This window comes from Pyxicephalus adspersus, chromosome 10 (genome assembly GCF_032062135.1).
Source record: "Pyxicephalus adspersus chromosome 10, UCB_Pads_2.0, whole genome shotgun sequence".
Classification (NCBI taxonomy): domain Eukaryota; kingdom Metazoa; phylum Chordata; class Amphibia; order Anura; family Pyxicephalidae; genus Pyxicephalus; species Pyxicephalus adspersus.
The window spans coordinates 16,068,798-16,093,455 of record NC_092867.1 but is presented as its reverse complement, the minus strand read 5'-3'; the positions used below and the strand labels follow the sequence as shown (position 1 = coordinate 16,093,455).

The 24,658-nt window shown below is 37.8% G+C and overlaps 1 protein-coding gene across 2 annotated transcripts in view; it reads right to left on the bottom strand.

Annotated features, from left to right (window-relative positions):
- INPP5A (inositol polyphosphate-5-phosphatase A) overlaps positions 1-24,658 on the bottom strand; it is a 242,864-nt gene that overhangs the window by 120,806 nt on the left and 97,400 nt on the right. The window lies entirely within an intron of this gene.

Sequence of the window (24,658 nt, the reverse complement as noted above, 5' to 3'; positions counted from 1 at the left end):
TTTTTTTTTTTTTTAGTTTGAGGGGAATCCCTCACCTTCCGACTAAATAGGAAACTCAGAGCCTCCATGTATTCCAGGTAGCTTTGGGTTGCTCCTTCTGCACGTGCCTAATCTCTGACATGTGCAGAAGGGGCTTTCCACTCAATGTAAAAAAACAAACAAACAAAATAAGCAGTGAGATCAGCAACATCCACTAGTTCCTGCGTGCCGGTAAAAATCCAAGAGGGCACAGTACTGAATGGAATCCAATTGTGGAGCGCTCTGCGAAAGTAATAGGTGTCTTTTTTTTTTTTTTTAAATTCAAATTCCAAATTAAAGCACAAACTGCTCATTGGTCACAGAACCTCATTTAACCTCTAGAAGAACCCTGGTTGAGAAACATTGGTTTATACTACAGATTACCATTATTACCGTATCATCTCAAATGGTTGGGCTACTTTTTCATAGCTGAACTCTGAACAATTTGGTAAATATGTCCTCATATTCTGGTCATTGCTACCTTGTATGTAGTGTTTGGATCCTGCCAAGAGCTTTCATTTTAATGGCTTCTTCCAGTGTGGTGATAGCAGCGCAAACACAAAGATGTCTGAAAAAAATGTAAACATAGCCTTAGGATAACCATGTTATTAATGCACAATCCCAGCAATGGTTTAAACAGAACTCCACAGAGATGGTAGGGTCAACTTACTGCGAGTATTAGCAGTCCCACAGGGTAACTGAAATTTAACATTGTTGTACCTTTATAAATGATTTAGTACATCAGGTTCAAGTGAAACTGCAATGTCAATACTCCTGTCTTTATGCAAATCATTTGCATTCTTCAGGATCAACAAAGTTACTAGACAAGGAATGGTCTATTGCCTATTTCCCAAGCCTCATGTCTCTACCTACTGTCAGATGGTAACCAGTGTAACACCCAAAAATCAACAAGTATGTGATAGAATGCATATCCGCTGGGGTGTAACACAATACGAAATAATATTCCAGTGAAAATTGTATGGAGAATGGAGATGTTCTATTTGGACATGGTGTTGCTGTCAATATGGACAATAGAAAATTTGCTTGCTCCACCTTTAGTAAGCCTTTGACATAAGGGGGTTATAAGAGACAAAGGCACAAGAGCAGCACCTCCAGACATCTACTTTGTAAAGGGGTTTACATATATACCTAGCAAGTCTGTTTTATGTAATTCACTGTAAGTAATCTTCTCATAGCTTGTCCATTACAAGATCCCTTTCTATATATAAATTGGGAGATTTTTTTTTGGTAGTGTGCAATCAGGGGAAGCTTGGTCTGCATTTTTCATAGGCTACATGTGCATTAGATGATGCTCATCTCAGCTTGGCATTTTGCCACATTTGTGGCTGCACTGGATGGCTTATACAGGATAAGTAATCAAAAATCTGAACAAAAATACAAATAAAAAAATATACTGATTGAAGCATGTAGTTTGTTCCCTTAGGATAAAGAAAGTTTTACAAACTGCTTCTGAAGAATATAGGCATACACAAACTTTATAAGCTCTAGGTCTTTTGCAACTGAAACTTTGCTTTTACAGAATTTACAGGATGATCCAATTTATAGTAAAATGATTTTGTTGTAAACTAATATAAAGGGTACCTCAATCTTGTGATTTAAATGCAGAAAATCTCAATAGTAGTGGTTAGCTTGGGTATTTGTGTTTAGCTGTTCTTTTCCCAGCTAGCAACATGTAAAGTAAAACAAAAGATTTGACATTTTCGAAGTCATTTTGGTACCCGGTATCTTTGGTGGTGATCATGATTATGGGAAAGAATAAAATATAGGGGAAAAGTTGAGAAATCCAATGTGGGATCCCGAAAAGGCTGTCAGGAAATCTGCCAAAAGTTGAGTCTATGCAAGAAACATGATCATCGGGATTCTCCTATCCCCCGCAAGTCCAAATAAATAAATGGGTGAGCGTAATGTAGGTGAGTGTGCCAGGGGAGGGTAATTGCATGTGTATGTGTAAAGGGAACAACTTCTGCGAATCACCAAAATTTTATTAAAGACAAAAGGTTGGTGACCGTTGTAGTAGAGGATGTTTTTTATTTTTTTCAGGGTCCCATTTTAGAGGATTAGGGTTTTGTTCAGGGATGGCACTTCGAATCATGTGGTTAACCTCCCCACAGAGGGTGGTATGAGGCACCACATGGTGCCGGAGAACATTTGGGTGAGGTTGTGGGGCCGTGCAGTTATCTTGCATGGAAAACAGAGCTTGTGGAAAACCTAAAAAAGCTGGCAGAACTCCCCAAGATGCTGCATGAAAATGCAGGAAAACACCTAGCAAAATAAAGAGCATTCAATTGATTGCATTTGCAATAACAAACCAGGGGTGCTTGATGACTGAGAAACATTGTTAAACCAAAGTGGTACTGCTAAACATACATGATAAAAGATGTATATGTAAGCCCTTATGTTCATTTTGTTTTAGAGACACCACATTTAAGAAGAAATAATTCTTATACGATAAAGGAAATTCTTTATGTGCATTAACATTTGCGCTACCAAAATGCTTTTTTAGAGCATTAGCACACTGTGATGCCAATACTGGCACCTGAACAATTTAAGGCAGCTCCAACGCACATACTCAGAAGTGAACCGCACACATCGCAGCAGACCATGCATTGTGTAGAGCACCAGCAAGCCAAATACTGAATTGGTCCTGATACAGTAGTCTGCAGAACAGGTGTTGTCCCTGGTAAAAGTTACCATCCTCACACTTCACCACAAGTTTTGTTATTTTCCCATCACTTTCAGGACTTTTAGTATGGAGCGGAGATGCAAGCCTTCAGATAGGGGAGAATATGGTATCTTATACTGAAGGAGATAGATAGCTGAAATGAGAGCTGTTGTGATCACTTTAAATATTGCCAGCAATTGTCCATGGCTAACAGCACCCTTTGCCTTGAGTTTTGTCTTTTGTTTAATTTGTTTTACCAGGAAGAACAAGTTTTGTCTTCATATTTCCATGGAAATAAAACCAGCAACACTATTCATTGTATACAGGTTAAATAGCATTCCATGCAGTAGCCAAACCATATCTAGGTAAATCACTCAACCAGCCATCCACGTAAAGTATATGTCTTTCAAGCACAATCATATTAGCTTTGATATGTAATGAAGATAGATAGAATGAACAAGCCAATAGGAATATGCATAAATTTAAATTACTGTTCAAAAACACTGGAACTGAGAATACAAATGTGCAGCATAGTGTCAGTTTAATACACACTATTCATCACAATTTCTATGGGGCTGTCTGAGGTAAGCAGCCCTTCTGACTTAATAAGGAAAAATTTATATTAGTCCACATAGCAATGATAAATGAAGTATTTAAAGGTTCAATGATTCAAATACTTTCTGAGGCCTAAACTCTGACCCTGACCTCGTCAGAAATTTAAATAAAAAGGTTGAAAGTCTGGCCCTATGCATTAACCGGTCTTTTGAATTTTAACCTACACAGAAATTTTAACATCCCATTTATAAAATTATTCATGATACACATCTATACAGATCACATCTCCAGAGCGATGTGGAGGCCAAGCTGACATGTGGAAGAAATATGATCTTTTTGTGAAGAGGACGACATTCTGAATTCAAAGCAATTTGTTCAGCTATGCCCTTTGGAGTCAAGGGCATGTCTTAATATTTTAAATATGAATTTATTTTCTAAAAGCAAAAGGATTATATATATACACACACACACACACACACACACACACACACACTACATTCGAGATATTATCGCACACAATATATAACATGGGATAACAGGAGGGAAAGGCAGTGTTCAAACGAGTGAACTCTGGATGATTCATCAATGGCTTCTGATTAGAGAGAGGACACTACCCTAAATGTACGATCTGGCACTACTGTGACTTTTTAAGACGGGAAAAACAAGCGTTATTGGCAGATTATTATTTTTTTTTTAATAACGTACTTTTTAGTTTACACCCGGCCTACAGGAAGTAGTGCATTGATCATTAATATTAGTGAATAAATACCGGAAAAGTTTAATTAGGGGGAGAGGGGTTGGACTGGGTGTCCCCTGACCGGATCAAGAACATGAAAGGAAAAAAGGTATGTAAAAATATGAACAAATCAAAATAATAATTTATAATAAAAAAAAAAATTTCAGTAAACTCCCGAGCATGTCAGATGCTGTAGCATACTTTTGCATCATTTAAAAAACTAGCTCTGGTGTGTCCAAGATTTAGGAAGAACACTTTTATTATACTAGTAATACTAACATATTGCATGGCAATATTACAAAATGAAGCTATTGTATGGCCCTCTGAGCATGTCAGGGGTCACACTTGACAACCATTGTCCTATGTCAGGGGTCATAGTTTGGCCACCAATGGACTGTGTAGTTTTTACATCTTGTTATATTACGATATCCTTTTTTTAATTTAAACTTTACAACATCCCAGGCATGGTGTATATTTCAACATATGTAGCAAAATAGTAACTTTTTGTCTGCAGCTGTTAAACATACAATGCATGATTCATAGAAGACATTTCTTATATGGGACTTACCGTATTTTTCGGACCATAAGACGCACTTTTTTCCCCCCAGAAGTGGGGGAAAAAAGTCCCTGCGTCTAATGGTCCAAATATAGCCTACACATATGCTGTTAAAAAAAAAGTTTCTTACCGTGTTTCTCTCCTGTGCGTGTCTCCTTGATGCTGGCTGTGCAGCACGTGTCTCCTCCTGGCTGCAGTGCAGAGTGAAACTGAAAGTAACAAGCCGGCATTCTGCACCAGGAAGCAAGCTGCTGATCCCTGCTCTAACGGAGATCCCTACACTTAATTACCGGTAAGTGAACAGAAGGGGACAATCAATGGCATAGAGTGATCAGATAGGGATAATCATTGCATATAGTGATCAGAAGGGGACAATCAATGGCAGTAATTTTGTCTTTTGCTGACTTTATTTGTTAATAATGGTTCTAAATGCTGCTGTTTACTTTACAGGGTTGATTACATGTGTTTATGACTGTGATGTTGGTTTTTAATGCACATAAAATATTTTAGGACATTTGTTTCAGAATCTTTTTTTTCTTCATTTCCCTTCTCTAAAAACTGGTGCGTCTTATGGTCCGGTGCGTCTTATGGTCCGAAAAATACGGTAGATGGCAAAAAATGTTTGGATGAGCCTTGACCTCCAAGACACACATGACAACATGGCTGACAGACAGCTAACCACAGACACGATTCCTTAAAACCTTGAGAATTCCAAGTGCCTGTTTGTTATTGCTACAACTACCCTGCCTGGTCCTTTCAGCACATAAAAGCGTAGACATCAGTCTCAAAACAATATAAAAGGCAGCATCACTTTATATACTCACCCACAAATAAATATTGCTAGTTAAAATACACTTACAAATATTTTTTGTCTCATTAAGTAGACATTTATAACAAAAATTGCACCACGCACAACACACCACTCCACAATAATTGCCCTAAAAAGAAAGATATGCAACCTTATAACCGAAGTAAGTTGAAATGCACTATCCATAACCATTTCCAAAAGATTATAAGATACAATGGTTTAAATTGTTCACATGTTTTATGGGTCACGTGCTTTAATGTGTGAAATGTAAAAGGTGTTTAAGAGGTTCGCGGGCTGCAAAAGAAAGCCTCATGAGCCACATGTGCATGTTTTTTCTTCTCCTCATTGAGATGCATCAGCCAAGCCTTTTCAAATAAATGGGCAGCTCTAATGCAATGTACATGAAAACGTGCAGTGTTTTCAAAAACACAGCAAACTGTCCAGACAAAGTGGGATCTCAAGGATTCTTTACCATATCTAAAACTTCCAAGATATTTTTATTTTTCCGATTTTTGTATGTTTGTATTTATCCGGTATATGCATCGAGTAAATCATGCTGGGAAGCAGCCTGTTACACTAAAAAAGACATTGCCTTACGTCCATAAGGCTTGTGAATAAAAACCTGTGCATTGCTAAAATAAAGCAATAATTTGATTTTGAATGCTTTATCTCAAACCTCAGCTATGATTGTGAAAGCTATACTGCGATGGGGTGCTGATAAGTTCCTGGCTTTGCCCCTTTCCAGGAGAAATAGAAAAATGAGTATGAGGGCATATGACAGCCTAATATCTTAGTATGAAACTGTGCAAATATCAGGTATTAAAACTGTTTTTTCTTTTAGTGAGAAGCTGTGATGGCAGAGTTTGTACAAGTAAGTTTCACGTCGTTGGAGTTACGGGCGGTCGTGAATTTTTTGTTTCTCCAGGAAAAGTCAGCAAAGGACATTCACACTGAGATGTCACAAACACTGGGGGAGGAGTGTCCTTACTACAGCTCTGTCAAAACCTGGATATCTCGTTTCAAGACTGGGCATTTCACCGTTGAAGATGAGCTACACAGTGGGCGGCCCCCTAACTGACCTGACAATCTGCAATGCCGTCCATGAGTTGGTTAATGAGGACCAGCAAATATCCACAAAAAAAGATGACCCAGATACTTGACATCTCATGGGAGCGTGTTGGGTTTGTTATCACCACTATCCTAGACATGCGCAAGCTTTCAGCAAAGTGGGTGCCGAAATGTTTGAACAGTGATCAGAAGAATGAACGAGTTGAAGCATCCAAAGCCATTTTGGCCCATTTTGAAGCTGCACAGGACTTTTTGCCTAGGTTAATGACTGTGAATGAAACCTGGCTCCACATCTATGATCCTGAAACCAACGAACAGTCAAAGGGCTGGCACCACAGCAGGTCCCCGCGGCCAAAGTTGTTCTGAACCCAGAAATCGCCCAAAAAGGTCATGGCGTCTGTTTTCTGGGACAAAGATGGTATTCTGTTGGTGGACTACCTACCTCAGGGCTCTAGTATCAGCGGACAGTATTATGCTAACCTCCTGGACCAGCTGAAGGAGGCAATTAGGACGAAACCCCGTGGAAAGTTGACCAAAGGGATGCTTTTTTTGCAGGACAATGCACCTGCGCACACGTCCAATGTTGTGGTTGCCAAATTGAACACCCTAGGTTTCCAATTGGTCCACCATCTCCCCTACTCACCTGACCTGGCCCCTTGTTACTATTATCTGTTCCGGAATTCAAAGAAACACCTGAAGGGGCAAGGTTTTGAGGACATTTCTGCTGAGAGCTGCTTTGTGGCCCAACTAAGGGACTTTTATATGAACGGTCTAGAAAAGCTGCAACTACGCTGTACCAAATGCATTAGTCTCAGGGGGGAATGTGTTGAATAAATGTGTTATTTCATAACTCTGGCTCTCTTCTTTCTGGGCAAAGCCAGGAACTTCTCAGCAACCCCTCGTACTCTATACTACATACCTTTCAAGCATCCTACACCATAAAATCATTAATCATCATGTCACCAGTTTATGATTTGTACAATGCCATAGAAAACTGAAATGGTATGTATGCCTCAACCCTGAAGAAAACAGAACAAATGTGTGTTCTTAAGGTTAGGGAGGTGATGAAACTATAGATTTTTCCCCAGTAATAACCCACCATAATACCTATTTTAATGCAAACTTTTGTAGCTGTGGGTACCATTTCAACATTCGCTTTTCACTTAGCAGGCATCAAGTCCATTTTGTTCACAACTGAGCCACCTTTCTAGAAGAGAAGAAGTCATCAATCCTTTGGGATGGTATGTTATTCTGTGAGTGATATTTACTTTTTGTAAAAAGTTGTGCATGGGTCTGGTCTGACCCTGGTCTCACCATTCTAAAAGAGTCATTTGCACCAGGTAATAGTATTAGGTTGTTTATGGCCATTGAAAAAATACATTTTTAGGATTGACATTTCAAGGTTTCCTCCTTAGGTTTAGTTTTCTACTCTGGCTTAAATAAATACCGTACTTCATTCAGTATGTTACACCAAACCTGAACTTTCCTAGTGCCGGGACAGACACTTACCCTAAAGTTGTAAACACTTAAAACAACCATAACTAATGTTAATGCCACCTAGCTGTCGGGGATCTCCAGTAAGTTTTCTGCACATTTCCCAGAAATAAAAAACATTAACCGGCATTTGTGAAAAGTTACACTTTCAAAAAAATCCACTCTGTCTTTTCTTAAATGTATTTAGTGAAAAAAAAAGGTCAGCGCTCCCAAATTTGCTGGATAAATAAATGTTGCTGCGGCGGATGAATCACAGGAGAATTGGTGCATGGCAGCGAATGAATAACCAGCAAATGCTTCCCAAACCCCATTATTTCCGTTTTTTCTAGCAGGCCAAAGATTCATGTCCCTGCATGCAGCCAGTTCATTACAGAGAGATATCATTTCTCTTCTGGCACACGCCGGACGGCCCTCTCAGCCCCACGAGGACCCTTTAATGTTTAATTCCCCATCATCTGCTCCAGTGAACAGCTTAATCTCTGCTTGTATGATCAATACTATATCAGTGTAAATTAAAATGACAATTTTAAAGTAATTAAGCCTGTTAATGCTCGATTCAAATGTCATTATTTGCACAAGGGATAGAGGAGAAATTACATCTCGTCTTGGGTGACATGTAATGTTTGAGCCCTCTCAATCCTGTTGCTGCCATGCCACAGGAGGCTTTAACAAAGCAGATTAACTTTAGGTTCCCCCCTCCCCTTTGCCAGGATACCTATCCAATTTCAAAAGAGGATAACGCAATTGGATAAATTTGATTTCAGGTCTAAACTCAATTATTGTGATATGGGATGAAAACTGGGTGGAGACTATAGAAGAGAATAGATAGTAAAATGAAAGGCAGAATGAGATACAATAGTAATTGGGTGATTAGATTTAAGATAGGCCGCTTTCTCTTCTAAGAAAATCCTTTAAATAATTGTAATCATTAAAGGATCAGAATTATTAAATGGCATTTTGCTTTCGGCATGACGGTAGATGTTACAGGAGAGATTTGATTCTCAACGAACATGATTTCTGAGCTTGTTAGCCGTAGCCATGTGCTGAATAAAATGACATTATTTTACCTGATCTTACAAATGGATCTGCAACATTCCAGAAAAGTATATTTGGGCCTGAAAACTCAGTGTTTTGTTTTTTTTTTTTTTTTTAACTCTAGGAGGCCTTTACTACGTCTTCATTAATGGAAAAAGAGGCTTTATGAGTTTGCGGCTTACGGAGTTTCTTAAAGACATCGGTTTCCAGTGACAGCAGTATGTGGATGTATGTAAGGGAAAGTAGTTTACTTTCATATGGCCATATGCTGTCAAAGGTTGCAGATGGATTTAATTACTTTCACAGGCCCAAAAGCATATGGGACACCCACCAAAGGCAGTGCACTTAAAGCTAAACACAAATTATTTAAATAGGATTTATATAGCACTAACATATTTCGCAGAACTGTACATTAAAAAAGGGTTTTAAATATACCGTAACACAGAAGGAGGAGAGGACCCTGCCCCGAAGAGGTGTGGGGTTTAGAATTCTACAAAAAAGCTGCCTTTAGAAATGGGCAACAAAATTCATAAAAGTAGCAGAAAAAGTCTGGTACCAGCTGTTAGTAACTTCAAGTTTGTTTCAGATATATAGTTAATATAGTTATATAGTGCATTTCCAAAAAAGAAGCTAAGGCATTGAGCTTGAATAAAACTCTACAAGACTGCAGAAGATACACGTTCATCAGTAAACCTGGGTGAGCCAGCAAACCTGGAATGGATTTTTGAAAAGTAATTTGCTATTTGTTAGCAAATGTTTTCAATCCTGGACCATTCCATGTTTGCTAGATCGCTCAGTTTCACTGATGAAAGTGTATCTTATCCGTCTGAGGGCCCAAAGTGTGCCAAGAAAATATTACCAACACCATTATACCATCACCAGCCTGAACCATTGACAAAACTAGAATATACAAGGAGAGGTAAGGAGTCACAAATCATCACACAGAAGTAATAAAGGATAAAAAGAAAAAAACTACATATTAAGACATGGACCAAAATAAAGAGCAAGTAGAACCATGTATCATGGATCATCAGGAACATTTTTATCTCCATAAAGCCTTCAGATAATTAAGCAGCCCAAAAACATCATCTGTCACCACAGTGCTATGGAAGACAAAATGCTGAAGTAAAGGGGGCTGTAAAAGGCAAAACTTTTTTTGATGATCTGACCATATGGATATCTAGCAACAAAGCTACAGTAATAGGAATGGCTAAGAAACTTCACATATCGGGAAGTGCACTGCAAGATCTCATAAAACAATTCCAGTAGATTGTTAACATTACTGCTCAGCTCCAATAGTTACTCGATAATGAGTTTAGCTTTGCATTTTAAAGGATGTGCTCAATTCACAGCAGTTTATACAGAAGTCTAGAAAATTCCTAAAGGTTCACAAACTTTGTATTTGTACTCATCACTGTAAAATCTTTATAACTTTCGTTATATCTATGTTCTTTATTCAGTCCAAAAGCATTGGATATAAAGAACTGACCCCACATGTTCCACTTATTAGAACTACTGCAATTTACAAATAAAACATATGTATTTTACAAATAAATACATTCATAGCCATTCTAAATATCATAATATCTTAATATAATCTTTGAACTCTCCATCTGCAGGAGATTAATGACTCCGCTGATAAAGAATACATCCTATCAATCAAGTTACATTTCTGTGATGGACTGCTGACTGTTCTAGCATAAGGCTGAATGAGAATTAATAAGCTTTTGCTAAACAAATGCAGGCCAACCTACACATAATGAATAGCTGTACCTTACAGTGTAAAATAATTAGCTCACATCTTCCTACAGTCTGAGATCCATTAATATGCCCTATTAACAATGCATAACATACGGTGCAATAATTCAATTAACAGATGCTTTAAATGATATATAGAGTAAGCATTTCAATTATGTATTCTGACATTCCATTTTGGAAAGAGGAATTGTGGTGGCAGCTGAAGCAGACACTTTGGAAAAAGATGCAGCTGAATAGGCAAGCTAGGCTCTATAGTCTAAAAATGGTAAAGCTATCCTTTACATGTGAAAATGGACCACAGATATTTGGATGACATGGGAATAGCAACAAAAATTATTGTTGTTGGTTGTAATTTTCACCTGCAAAGGTTGTCATCAACATAACAGATAAATCTGCTAAACGGTTTGAACAATATTTTGATGATCTTTGACCAGTTGCCACTAATAACCAATCAAAATACTGCATGTAAAAGGAGCCCAGAGATAGAGACATTGACTCCTGAGGAAGAGAGGATCCTGCCCAGAAGAGCTTACAATCGAATATTAGGTTCCTTTCCCAACCATGTTGTAAATGATTTTATCCACCTAAACTCCACATCTGTTGTTAATCTCTTTACGGGCCTGGACTCCAGGATAAGTTAGTGGTTCCCCCAAGGAGCATATGACTTCAATATGTATTTCGGTTGCCGATCACCCTACGCCTTGCATAAAGCTTTGCTCCTTTAAATGGACATGTTCATAAGACTATTTATGGACTATGCTCTCAAATCGATTTGTTGTTTACAGTTGGTTTCCTTTCCCCTTAATACTTGTGTTTCCTTGCTCCCCTTTTTGTTAACTTCTTGTTTATATTTCTATGCTTGCTGTATTTTATATTTAAAAAACTTGAATAATAAAAAGATTTTGACAAAACCAAAGGAGATACCATTATGTATATTACTATGAAGGACATCACACCCTTTATTTATAGTAAATTCATGCAGAGAGTTGCACCAATCTCATTGTTGATCTTTGTCTGGAGGATCTACCACCATCAGAAGAAGACTGAAGGTGATCCAGTAATTTTAGCTGGTTACGTCAGAGGTTGGATTTTAAGAAAAAGCACAGATGACTATTCTCTAACACCCTCCCTCACCCTTTTTTTTTAATGCAGGGGCAACTATGCCCTTCTCACCCTGCAGCATCCACTCTTATGTGGGATAATTGTATAGCTTGACAAGTTTACTTCAAGAAAGAAAATGTGCACAATCTATGAACAATTGAATTGGGTTTTAAAGAAGAAATATTACAAACTCCTAAAACAGAGATGGCCCACTGGTTTCCCAAAAGGGTAATAATCTGCTTTTTTTTAAATATGAGAATCCTCCAAGTCTATAAATACAAACCGGTATTATTTAATTATTGTAACACAATATTGGTTGTACCGAGTTAGGCTTTAATCAAATGAATGCAGTAAATTTTTATTTACAAAAATTCAAAAAACAAGACAATGTATCATAAATAACCGATATTAAATCAGGGGTCATCAACATGCCACTGAGGTTGGCAAATACCAGTGTGACCAAAAGAAAATTATTGGACCAAGCACATGGATTTAACAGTAAAGGACAATTTCTTATACTTTTTAGGAGGTAAATAATGAGGAATCAATTCAAAGGAAAAGCAGATCAAGAACCCTGAATTCTGACAGGTTGACACGTTTATTGCTGAACGCCATATCTTGGCTGACCTGAATATTTCTGAAGGTGTTTATTTACTTTCAACACCTTGTGAGGATCAATATTTTTAATTTGGATCCAAGATATTATTTTTCACATCACAGCATTGGGGAGTATGGCAAAGTGGCTCATATTTTAGTGCTAAAAAGATCGATACGACAGTTTCACCTTCACTGTAGGCCCTTTGCAGCTGACTGCAGCACATCATAATCTACCAAGGAGAGGAAGAGGTACTGGAGGTGGGGGGAAGGAGGCAGTCCAGGTGGGTCAGTGCTCCGATCATATAATTAAATAGACATGGCTTTAGACAGTTGTGATTGTGATTTAACTTACCATGAAAAACCTGGTGCCCTAAGAAAACCAATCTTGCTTCTTTCACTTTATCACCCATGTCTTTTTTTTTAACCTGGTCTGTAAAGAGGGGAATAAGAAAAGATTGAGCATCATGATGGACAGGACATCTAAGATCATAAAGTAGATGACGTCCATCAAAAATGCATCCAATTTTTTTTTTTTTTTTTTTAAGTCAAACAAGGGAACATCTGTAAACTCTAATTAATTTTCCATAAATTTCAAAGAAAATTATTCAGAAGCCGAAACCTGGGCTCTAGAACCCGTAACAATCAGTCATTTCCACTGGCAGACTCATTGATTGCTACTATATACAGCTGAGGGCAAGCAAGAAGAATTATGACTTCAGTGTATTACGGCACTGACATTCACTTCATTTAAATGGTTTAAGTCTGGACAGCCTTTCCCATAGCAGAAGGTGGGGGTGAGCAGAAAAAGTGATAGACTACAGCTTGTTTAAGCACAGACATCTTATATCAAAGCTAGATCTTCACTGTTCATATGCCTGGAAATTTGCAACAGCCCAGTTCATGACAAACATAAAACATTATTATTGTGTGCAGGACTACGCAATCATAGCAAGTGATAAAAGAAATTTATACCATACAACTGATTTCCTCCTTTCAATTCAATATGAATAAAACCATAAAAGTCAGCTAAATACCCTTGAGCCTTGTGTGATAAATCAGAAAAGCCATATGTGTGATTCGATTGTTCAGCAGACCCCTTCTCCAAAGCTGCATTGTGTTACAGGCATTCTGATGCTATCTATGGTCAACAGTTCAATGTCTATACATTTGATAGATCGACGATTATATATTGTCACTCTTGTAGCTGATACCTGGTCTAAGATTATTTTGGTATGATAATGCAATGAAAGCCAAGTACAGACTGTTGGTTCTGATGATGATCATATAATGTCTGCGGTACAGGCTGCTGGTGCCCAGGAAACCTAAAGACAGAAGAATTCCATCAGGAACTAGTGGACGGGCAGTTTTTTTAACCAATGGCTATTGCTTTTTCATTAATTGTGTCTGGCCACTATCATTACTATTTAGAAGATTTGATTTGTATTAGGATATAAAAGACAGTTCTAATATTTTAGTAACATTTTTTATGAGCTACAAACATTATCCGACTCTCTCATGTGGGGAATTCCAACAGGACAATAGTTCAGTGTGAAAAGAAACTGTACTAAACCCAGGCATTGGGTCTCCACATTCTGGTACCACCAGAAAAAGCAGCTTACAAAAGGATCTACTTTTGGCCATCACTAACCCAACCTTCAGCCTGAGCTCACAAATCTATGGGTCCTTCTCCCTGTTCAAAGTAAATTACTCAAACTCAGAAGAATTGCACATTTCTCTTTAAATTGACCTCCAGGATCAGTTAAGCCAGTCTTTTCCCTTCCCTTCCCTAAATTGGGCAAGGGAGCCATTAAATATCTACCTAGCCAACTGATCTCACCAGATATTTCAACTAAATGTCCTTCCTTTATTGTCCAAGATCAAGTTTAACATATAATAGTGGGCTAATTTTAATTGGTTTGGCTGCACACAAGAAGTCAAATTAAAAATTCTAGAACATTTCAGGACTGAAGTGGTGGACTAAGTGGTTCTTAAATGGTGTCCTGATGCTATAGAGCACTGAATTTTTTGTTTCTTCTTGTCTTCCCAATTTTTGGTGGGGATGTAATGGGTAGATATACGAGGGGGAGCTGAGAAGTTCCTGGCTTTGCCCAGAAAGCAGAGAGCGAGAGTTATGAAATAACACATTTATTCAATATATTCCCCCGAGACTGATGCACTAGGTACAGCGTAGTTGCAGCTTTTCTAGACCGTTCAAAAAAAAGTCCTTTAGTTGGGCTGCAAACCAGCTCTCAGCAGTATCTTTGACTTCAGAAATGTCCTCAAAACTTTGCCCCTTCAGGTGTTCCTTTAAATTCAGGAACAGATATTAGTCCCAAGGGGCCGAGTCAGGTGAGTAGGGGGAGTGGTGGACCAATTGGAAACCCAGGGTGTTCAATTTGGCAGCCACAACGTTGGAAGTATGCGCAGGTGCATTGTCCTACAAAAAAAGGATCCCTTTGGTCAACTTTCCACGACATTTCGTCCTAATTGCCTCCTTCAGCTGGTCCACTGTGACACCAGTCCTTTGACTGTTCCTTGGTTTTAGGAATATAGATGTGGAGCCAGGTTTCATCCTCAGTCACTAACCTAAACAAAAAGTCCTGTGCAGATTCGAAATGGGCCAAAACGGCTTTGGATGTTTCAACTTGTTCCTTCTTCTTATCACTGTTCAAACATTTCGGCACCCACTTCGCTGAAAGCTTGCGCATGTCCAGGATAGTGGTTATAACAAACCCAACATGCTCCCGTGAGATGTCAAGTATCTGGGCTATCTTTTTGGAGGATATTCGCCGGTCCTCAATAATCAGCTCATGGATAGCATCGCAGGTTGCCGGGTCAGCTGAGGTTGGGGGGCGCCCACTGCGGGGCTCATCTTCAAAGATGAAATGCCCAGTCTTGAAACGAGATATCCAGCTTTTGAAGGACACTTCTCCCCCAGTGTTTGTGACATCTCAGTGTGAATGTCCTTTGCCGATTAGCTCTGGAGAAACAAAAAACTTTATGACAGCCCGTAACTCCAACGACGTGAAACTTGCCTCTGCCATCACAGCTTCTCACTAAAAGAAAAAACAGTTTTAAAAGAGTGACCCTGCAATTTTCTTGCTAAACCAGAAAACGGTAAAAAAGAGCTAATTGAGCACCTTGCCTATACGGCAAGATCTTGCATTCCTATGTTTCTAAAGAAAGAAGACCCTTCTCCACACATCTGTGGTTTTCCAGGGTTATCAAATTTACTTGTAAGAAAATCTCACCTCCAGTATTAGGGGATAAGTTCTGTGGGATGTGGCTGCATTGGATGGCGTTTCTTGATTCTTCGGGGTATAGACATGACCTGGATGTACCTTGAATTATAATTCTTACTCTAGCCATGGTAACAGGATAAAGCTGAACACATGAATCTTTCCCTCTTTCCTACTCTTAACATTCCCTCCCATTCCCCTTTTAATTTCTACTACTTCTTCCTCAAAGTTGTCTGTGTCAAAGTTTAAAAAAAATTAAAACCTGGTAATAAATAATGTCTAATTAGTTGTGGTAGGAGATTTACCAAAATTTCCTGTCTAGTGAAATTGTCGTTCTTGGGACACTAAGTGAACGGAAATATTGCACTGATATAAGTAAAGACCCAATTCTTTCCTACTTTACCCAAACTAATAAAAAAAAAATCATGCAAATTGTCATATGTTTGTCCATTAATGGTGTCATCCATTGGAGAGTTTAAAAGCTGTCATTAGGGCTTACCACAAAAGCAAGCGTGGCTGTTCCCAAACCCCCCAAAAAAGTCTAGAATTAGGAGGAGAAAAACAAGATGAATTTCCGCTATTCAAGGCCTTAAGGTTTACTTTTAGTATTTACTTTTGAGGTGAATTTTTTAACCAATAATTGCTTAAAATAATCAAGAGTTTCGTATCAGTTCAGCTTCATAGCAACCAAATGATTTTTCAGCTCAGCTCTGTATCCTTTCCATGGCATGTGCATTATGCAATTTGCTTCTATTCGTGCAATGATTTATCTGATAGTTTATGGGTACTTTAAAGAAAAATAAATCAAGTGGTGTAATATAAAATGTATTGAAATTGTATTCAATGCAGATTGTACACAACAGTAAATAATCTTTGCATTCATGAGTATGGTTGACTGATACCCAGCCTGTCATTTAATCTCACTCAAAAGCATTGCTGCATGCACCTCTATGTTAAAATCCCTTTATTTCCCTAATGTAAAAGCACAGACTGGATGTCTGAAAGCACAATATCTTTTCAGCTTAGATCCTGCATGCGCTAATCTTTCATTTATCCTCTTTGTCTAATTATTTCAATGTCTCATAATTATATTTAGTCATTACACTGATACACTTATAATTATTTAATAAATGTCAAGCTCTCCAATACATCTAATATCAATAGTGGCTCTTAGAAATGGCTGCCATGCTTAATTTAGTTATATCGTTTTCTATTTCTTTTTAAACTGACAATGGGGATCATTCACAATAGGCAAAAATTGCAGCACAAATAAGTATATTGAATAACAGCGGACTAAAATGAATCAGTCATGTGTGAAGCAAGATCGCAGTAATAGATGGCAGATGAAAAAAGAATTTAAAAATCACTTTCACCTTCTACCTGCCATTGTGGAGGTAATTATCAGTGGAAAATCACCAATACTAATTTATGTCGCCAGTTAGCACAAAGTTGTACAATGCTCTCAATAATACAATTGATTATTTAGAATTATTTACTTTTTAGGGCTCCATTTATAAAGCAGGGAATTAAAACATTCTCTGGTGGAGAATATTCCAGGTCCATGTGTTTCAATGCCAATAATTGATAATGCACCAGGGAATGTCAAATTTCCTGTCTTATAGAAAAATAGAGCTCTTAGAATTTCGTGGTAACATGAATATATATAATTGATTGAACTGATTATGTGAATTCTTTCTATACTTACATCAATTGCCCGTAGGCCATGTGTGACCCTCAGCAGCCCTGCCACTTTGTGCCAAGGTATTCATTAGTTATGTAGAACCAAAAGTCATTATGGCTGCTCTGAATATAGCTGTATATACCATATTATCGTGTTATGTCTACTGTAAAGAGCACAATGCAAACATTCTGCAAGGATGCTGAAGGTCCAGGCAGGTTTTACAACTGTTAGCTCTAAGAAGATGATTCTGTGGATTAATATCTAGTAGTAATAAAGAAAGAGCAGAGAATGTTGAATTCTGTACTGTATGCTATACAACATGCTTTTTTTTGTACAAGTATAAAAGTACAGTACAAAGTATTGAAAAATATAGAGGTAGCATTTCTAAGACAGTTACATTAGCAGTTCCAAGGCTAGGAACGGAACAATTTTTGAACACGACCATCCCACAGTTGATTACAAATGATTGCTATACTTGTCACATGTTGCCGACAATTTGGAGAACTACGCTGCTATCAGCGAATATAGTATAGATGCTACTAAATATGTTAAATGAAAGCTAGCGGTTAATAACTGGGCAATCCCAAATGTGTGCCTGTCCCTGGAAACCTATGTCCTGCTTTGGGCAAATAGGTGTTTAGTCACAGCTCTGCAACAACCAATAAAGGCAAACTTTTCTAGACTCATTAGTACGCTGCATTATTCTACAAGTATGCCGCCTGCACGTTTCAGCACCGAGAGGTCAGACGAATTATCAGCACAGAGCTCTTTAATGCTCCTACTTTTACAACTGTACTAAAACAAGACATCAGCTAAAATTATTGGAAAATAAATTTACAATTTCTTCCTCATTTAGCCTATTCTGAAACTGGAGTTAGGAAAGTCATTAATGTTATGTCTTCCTATTGATGTTCTGAGCCTTTCAAAGGATAAGTAATGTTTTTTCTATACTCATCCATGTGGCCAGTAAAAATAGACACATTATTTCTATGCAGTTAGCACACACGCTAATCAATAGACTCTTAAACTGACTGCTAGAACTCTGAAGGGTTGTTTTACTGCATTTACTACTGTACATCCATGTGTGCCTCAATTTATATTGATGCAACACTGAACAAAACATTAAAGAATAATCAAAATAAAATTTAAATACAAACAAGGGCTGCAGACAACTGAACTTAAATTGTTGTCGGATACAATATTGTGCTAGGTCAAAAAAAGTCCTGCCAATGCCAGCCGGACATACCTGCTGCATGGTGGTGTCATGCTGCATTGTTGCCACTGGGATGCTGTGTTGTAAGACTCACATGCACATTGCAGCCGCTAAGGTGATGTTGGTGGACAGTACGGTCAATACGGGCCAACACACTCATATTCCTAGGTTAGAAGCACGGACGAGAGGGACCTTATTAAAGGTGATGTGTTGGAAGCAGGAAATATGGGCAAATGCTAGAAAATGAGCAACGTTACCAAATTGTGATGGCTACCTAAGTAGGTAAGAATAGCTCTAAAATAACTCACCTAGCAATCCTAGGAAGCCTAACCAGTGGTTGACAGCAGTGTCATGTGCACCCAAGGCTCAGTGATACATAAATAAGGGAAATGAGGGCTTTAGTCCTTTTGGTCTGATTCAACAGAAGTGCTACTGTAGCACAAACTGCTGAAAAAACTGACCATAGCAGAAAAGTGTCAAACCCCACAATGCATTTTTGCTTGCCAAGTAGACTGAACAGATGCATATTGACCCTGTCCACTGCTGAAAAAATCTACAACAAGCAAGCACAAGCATACTAGAAACTAGTGGAACAAAGAAAAAAAAAGTAGTCTAGACTGTAGACACAAGAGGCAAAAGGCAGTTAATGTTTTGGTTAATCAGTGTGTTATAACTTTGTGCTTCTCAATGCAATGCAGGCAGATCACAGCAGTGGACGGGCCAATGGGGTGCTGTATACAGCTTTGGGAAAAAAATCACTTACCTCAGTACTCCTCTCAAGAGTCTTTATTTTTGATGCAAGCAGTGGGCTGTTTCTTGCAGATATATTATAATATATTTAGTGTGGGAGTAGAGCCTATACAATATTTCAAGACTAGGACTATAACGGACTATATCTAAAGCAGGAATTTAGCTTTAGGGTTGTACTCATTCATACCTAGGCTCTCTCCTACCTCAATGTTCACCTAAGTACTCTGCTACTTTGCAGAGTGAAAACTTTTACTACATTTTCAGGAAATCTTTAAAAAAATGATTGAATGACTTTCAAAGAAACAGACACTAATGAATTATTTCTCATGCAGTTTAGTAAAATATACAGAGAAATTATAGTATCCAAATTGGAGAGACCAAAAGTAAAAAAAAATAGGGCTTTCCTGCAAAAACTATTACTTAACTGCATCTTGCTGGGCCTATTGTGCAAAGAAAGGGTTAAAGCCGTCCCATCAATGCACTCCAGAATCGTTTCCAAACATCAATAAAGTCATTATCTGGAATCAGCAAACAGTATCGCGATATATATACTGCATCCAGTCATCTAACTCTTATTTATGATCCAATTAAAATCCTTTGGGCCAATGCATTAGGTGGTTCTTCAAAGTGTATTTCATTAAGTCTCCTGCAATTAATGTCAGATTTTGGGCAAGCATTTCTATGGAGCTATATGTGGCATACAAAACATTGACGCAATACTACCAGGACAAAAACAATTGTATCGCAAGCAAAGGAATTTTTTATCTTCTGAACTGACATAGAGATGAGTAATTTAATGCAACAGCTTAAAGAATTTTAAAGGGACGCTGTACTGAAACCTAAAAATTATATCCTAGATCATCATTTCAGCTTGATTTATTTGCTACACCTGACTTCTATCTTTAACCTTATTAGACTGTTGGGTTCAGTGGTTAGCACTGTTGCCTTTGCAGCGCTAGGTCCCAGGTTCAAGTCTCAGCCAGGACACTATCTGCATGGAGTTTCACTCCGTGTTTGTGTGAGGTTTCTCCTACATGCCAAAAACATGTAGTTAGGTAATTGGCTTTCCCTCAAAGGTGGTATCGGACTATGTTAAAGACATATGCCTATGGGAGGGACATTAGATTGTTAACCCCTTTAAGACACAGATACTGACTGTAATGACTATGCGTAATATGTCAGCACTATATAAATACAAGTACATAATAAACAAATTGTCCTAAATCACTTTCTGGATAAGCAGTGTGTGTGTGTTGTGCACCATTTACATCTTTACAAGTTCATGTTAAAGAATGATAGCGGAACCTGGAGATGTCAGCCAAGAAAGCCAATAAAGTTGCAAGCATCAATTTTCTAGTGCACGTCCTACTACAAAACAGGGAATAATTGTATAATTATTTTCATGTGGAATATACACAGCTATAAAATATTGGAAGAGCAAATATAACTTGAAGTCTCTCCTGCAAGATGGCCTTGTATTCTAAGGACAGAGTGGACACAGCAGAGGGCCACTTAGTCGGACGCCCCATGCTGATTTTATGTTATTTTTCTCTTTCGTTAAATGTCCCAATTATGATGAGGCAGGATTTATTACTAGGATTAAGAAAAAGCAAAACAAAACATTCCCACAGTCTCTATGATCTTTAGCTGTTAGGAAATAACTTCAGTTTTTCGTGCTAACAAATACAAAGTCTAGTTAACATAGTTAACTGGAGAAAACTGCTGCTGAAGAGAGTTGTCTAATATGCAAAGATTCAACCAGAATGTTTATGTTAGCACACAGTTCATACATACATTTACACGGGATGCAATGATCTGGTGGCCCACCTATCTGCTTTACATGACCGGTAACTCTATTGTCACTGTGATGGTACATGAGGGTCAATCTCTACCTCTTTTTTCTTTAACCCTAAAACCTAAAAGGTCAAAAACCACCTTACAATTCCTCTAAATATTTTTTTTATTATTAAGTTTTTTTTGTGTCAACTGTGGCATTTGATAACCGATTAGTTAGCCCATTTTGAGTTGATGAGAAAAAGCAACCACATGGCTAAAGGAGACTTGCTGCTTTCCAGAACTATATTATGGTTCAAAGCACCTGCAACTGCAGCAGTCTAAAAATGCATGCACAAAATAGTTCCGAACTGCTCCCATTCAGATAAATAGGAACAAATAGGGGTATGGTGAAGCATGCAGTAGAATCAGTGTTTAACCCAGAAAATTTTCCAGGCCAGGTGGAAATAAATTGTGGGTGGGTGGCAGTCTCTGTATTGTGACTTAACTCATTAGTAACTACCCAAAAGCAGATTGGTGGTTCCTGAAAAGTCCTGAATGGTGCACCCGGCTAAAAGGGGCTGGGGAGAACAGTCAGTAGATCAAATGCAAGTATGAAATGGCCTTAAATCTCTATTTCGGACAGAACATCTCAAATTCTTCTTATATACTTTCCAAGCATGCTGAGGAATGCCATTAGATATGACAGAGTGGACTCTTTTCTGGCAATAGAATATCTAAAGGTGCGTCATACTTCCACAGAGGCTCCAAGGGTGAAAGCTCTTCCTAATTACAACAGTAGCAGAGCTTCAAATACTGGGAGCTAAACCTAACACATACCTGTACTAAGAAAAATTTGAATGTGGTTATTACTGAACCTCTTACGAAAATAGATTTAATGGTTTTCCTACTTTGAAGGCTGGAACAGCAGCCTATCTCTTACTACATATTTCTTTATTAGTTGGTTTCCAACAATATACCTGTGACTTCCAGACATCTAGAAGTTTGCAGGCCAGTAGAAAGAATCCATCCTTAATGGAATCCAAAAAGATCATTGATTTGACTTTAACCTAAGAGTCACAAACTGCTCATTGTTTAAGGAACTCTCTGAGGAGGCCTTGGATTCCACAAATCCGAGTTATGAGAAGCCCTGATTAATAATCTGTAAAGAAAGTCCATGATTATTATTAATTTTTTTTATTAATAATAAACAGGATTTATATAGCGCCTGCATATTACGCAGCGCTGTACATTAAATAGTTAATTCTGCAATTATTATTTGCTAATAAAGCAGCATTGAAATGAACCAGTAAAGGGCACTTTGACCATCGTTGGGCCTTATTACCATGTTAGGTCAGGTCAGGCCTGTGAGGTCAGACCACTATGAGTATGGGGTCCCCAAAAAGGAGGTGGTGGGAAGGGAAGGGGCCAATTGGAAAATCGGAATAAGAGCATCTGATTTTTTCAGTGCACCTTATAATAAAATCGTCATTATAAAATATGATACATGCTCTTATAAATATAGATTTTATTATACTTGTCTCAGTATATATGTCACAATGTAAAATTAGACCTTATACTTTATACTTGTTTCATGTATAGGAAGAATTATCAATAAAAATTCAGTTAAAAATATATATATATATTTAATTCAAAAAAAGAAGAGAAAAGAAAAAAAAAAAGATAACTGCAAAATAATGGCTATAAATAGGTTCCATACCATGTCTTTTTAACATGGGGAGCCCTTGTCACCCATAGAACCTTGGCTGAAAATCTGTTATACAGCTTTAGAAAAAAATAAAAAAACAAAAACTGACATTTGCCTCCCTCTAGTGGTAAATAAATGCTGTTACAAACAAACTCTTCAATAATTTTACTCTTCTTGTACTTCATATTGCAAATCACCTAATCACTAATAAGCCTGGGTGAATCAGCGAAATTCCTTCAGTTCTGGGAAGCCGCTGACATTTTCTGAGGTCAATTAAAATCTACGGCAAGCTGCGCACCTGACATAAATCTTTCTCAATTTCCCTCCTCAATTAATGGCCAATTAACACAGCACGACTCAACTAAAAATATTACCGGGATATCATTAGTCTCACAAAAATTAACTTCACCTTTCTGTTAGTAAAATAGACATAATTCCTATGGGAAGAATGGGAAATGTGACATGTTATTAAGGGAAAAATGTTGTGTCAGTATTTTATTTTTATTAATAATCATTTTTTATGTCAGTAAAACCGTCAATATTCTTCAAAGTTAGGCAAGCAATTTGGAGAATACTATTATGGATGTTGACGTTTTTTCTTAATAATGTATTATTTAAAAAATGGGTGTGTTTCTTTAAAGTGCCCTTTTTATTATTCTTTTACATATTTTTTAATATGCTCGTATTTATTAAATTACATAAATTATATTAATAAATATTGATTATATTGATAAATAAATCTGATCCATGCAAATATATATGTTATCACCAGCCACCCATGTTTTACCCAACACCCACATTTCAGGAAAAGAACCCTGGGGATGGCAGCCAGCAGGTATATCAACTTATTTAGCAACAGCTACCAGACAACCAAAAGTAGATTTTATTAAAGCCATTTTTTAGAAGCTTGTTGGTGGCTTTCTGATTGGGTGGTAGGAGATTCACTTTCCACCCATTAAATCCCTTGCTGCCAGAATTTCATTATTGGCCCCAACAGCCATAATGTCCCGCACACCCCACGCTGTGCTGGGTACATTGTGATATCAATAGCGTCATGCAAATAAACCCCGGACCTGACGGAGCCATTCCAGAAGTGTTCTACAACAGCAAATGCAACTCAGTCCTCCCGGATCACTTCAACCAGGCAGGTTGGCAGCGAGCTCCAAGGGAGTCGGGAACGTTTTCTTTTGGGCCTGGCAGCCATAGGAATCTGAGCAGAAGAGCTGTCGGTTGCACAGGCCACATATTTGAGAAAGAAGGACCCCCTTGACAACACATAAGGATTAGTTCACACATGCATCAGGAACAGCATCAATGTATTTATTCAACTTATTTTATTGACATTTTTATTGATTATGGTTTGACCCTCGGCAGTGATGGGGGTGAATTTTGTGCCCAAGGTTTATGCACAATGTCAATGTCTTTTTCCTTTTTTATGTAAAAGTAGGTGCCTTAGGTTTATATATGAGTATTTATATAGAGGGATGAGCACAGTCTACCCATTTGTACTGATCCCACAAAACAGCAACACATTGCAAAACAAAATAATACTAAAGATGTCAGAACATACAGTGCATGAAATAGGCAAAAAATAAAGAGGCACAGTCGTATGGACCAAATTATCTTTCAGTGCATATGGATGGTTAAATATGACTTCAATATTTACCTTAAAAAGAGATGGCAGCATAATGTAATATAAGACAGGGCAGACCAGGGGAATTGCAATTAAGTATGACTATTTGTAGAGGCCACCTCCATGGGTCGGAGCTATTTTGGAGAAAGAAGGGTATTTTAAAAAAGTACCCCTGCATTACAATCCCACTAAAATTAAAACAAATATTTTGCAAATAAAACGCCATATCAGAGATGTTTGTGCCAAGTATGT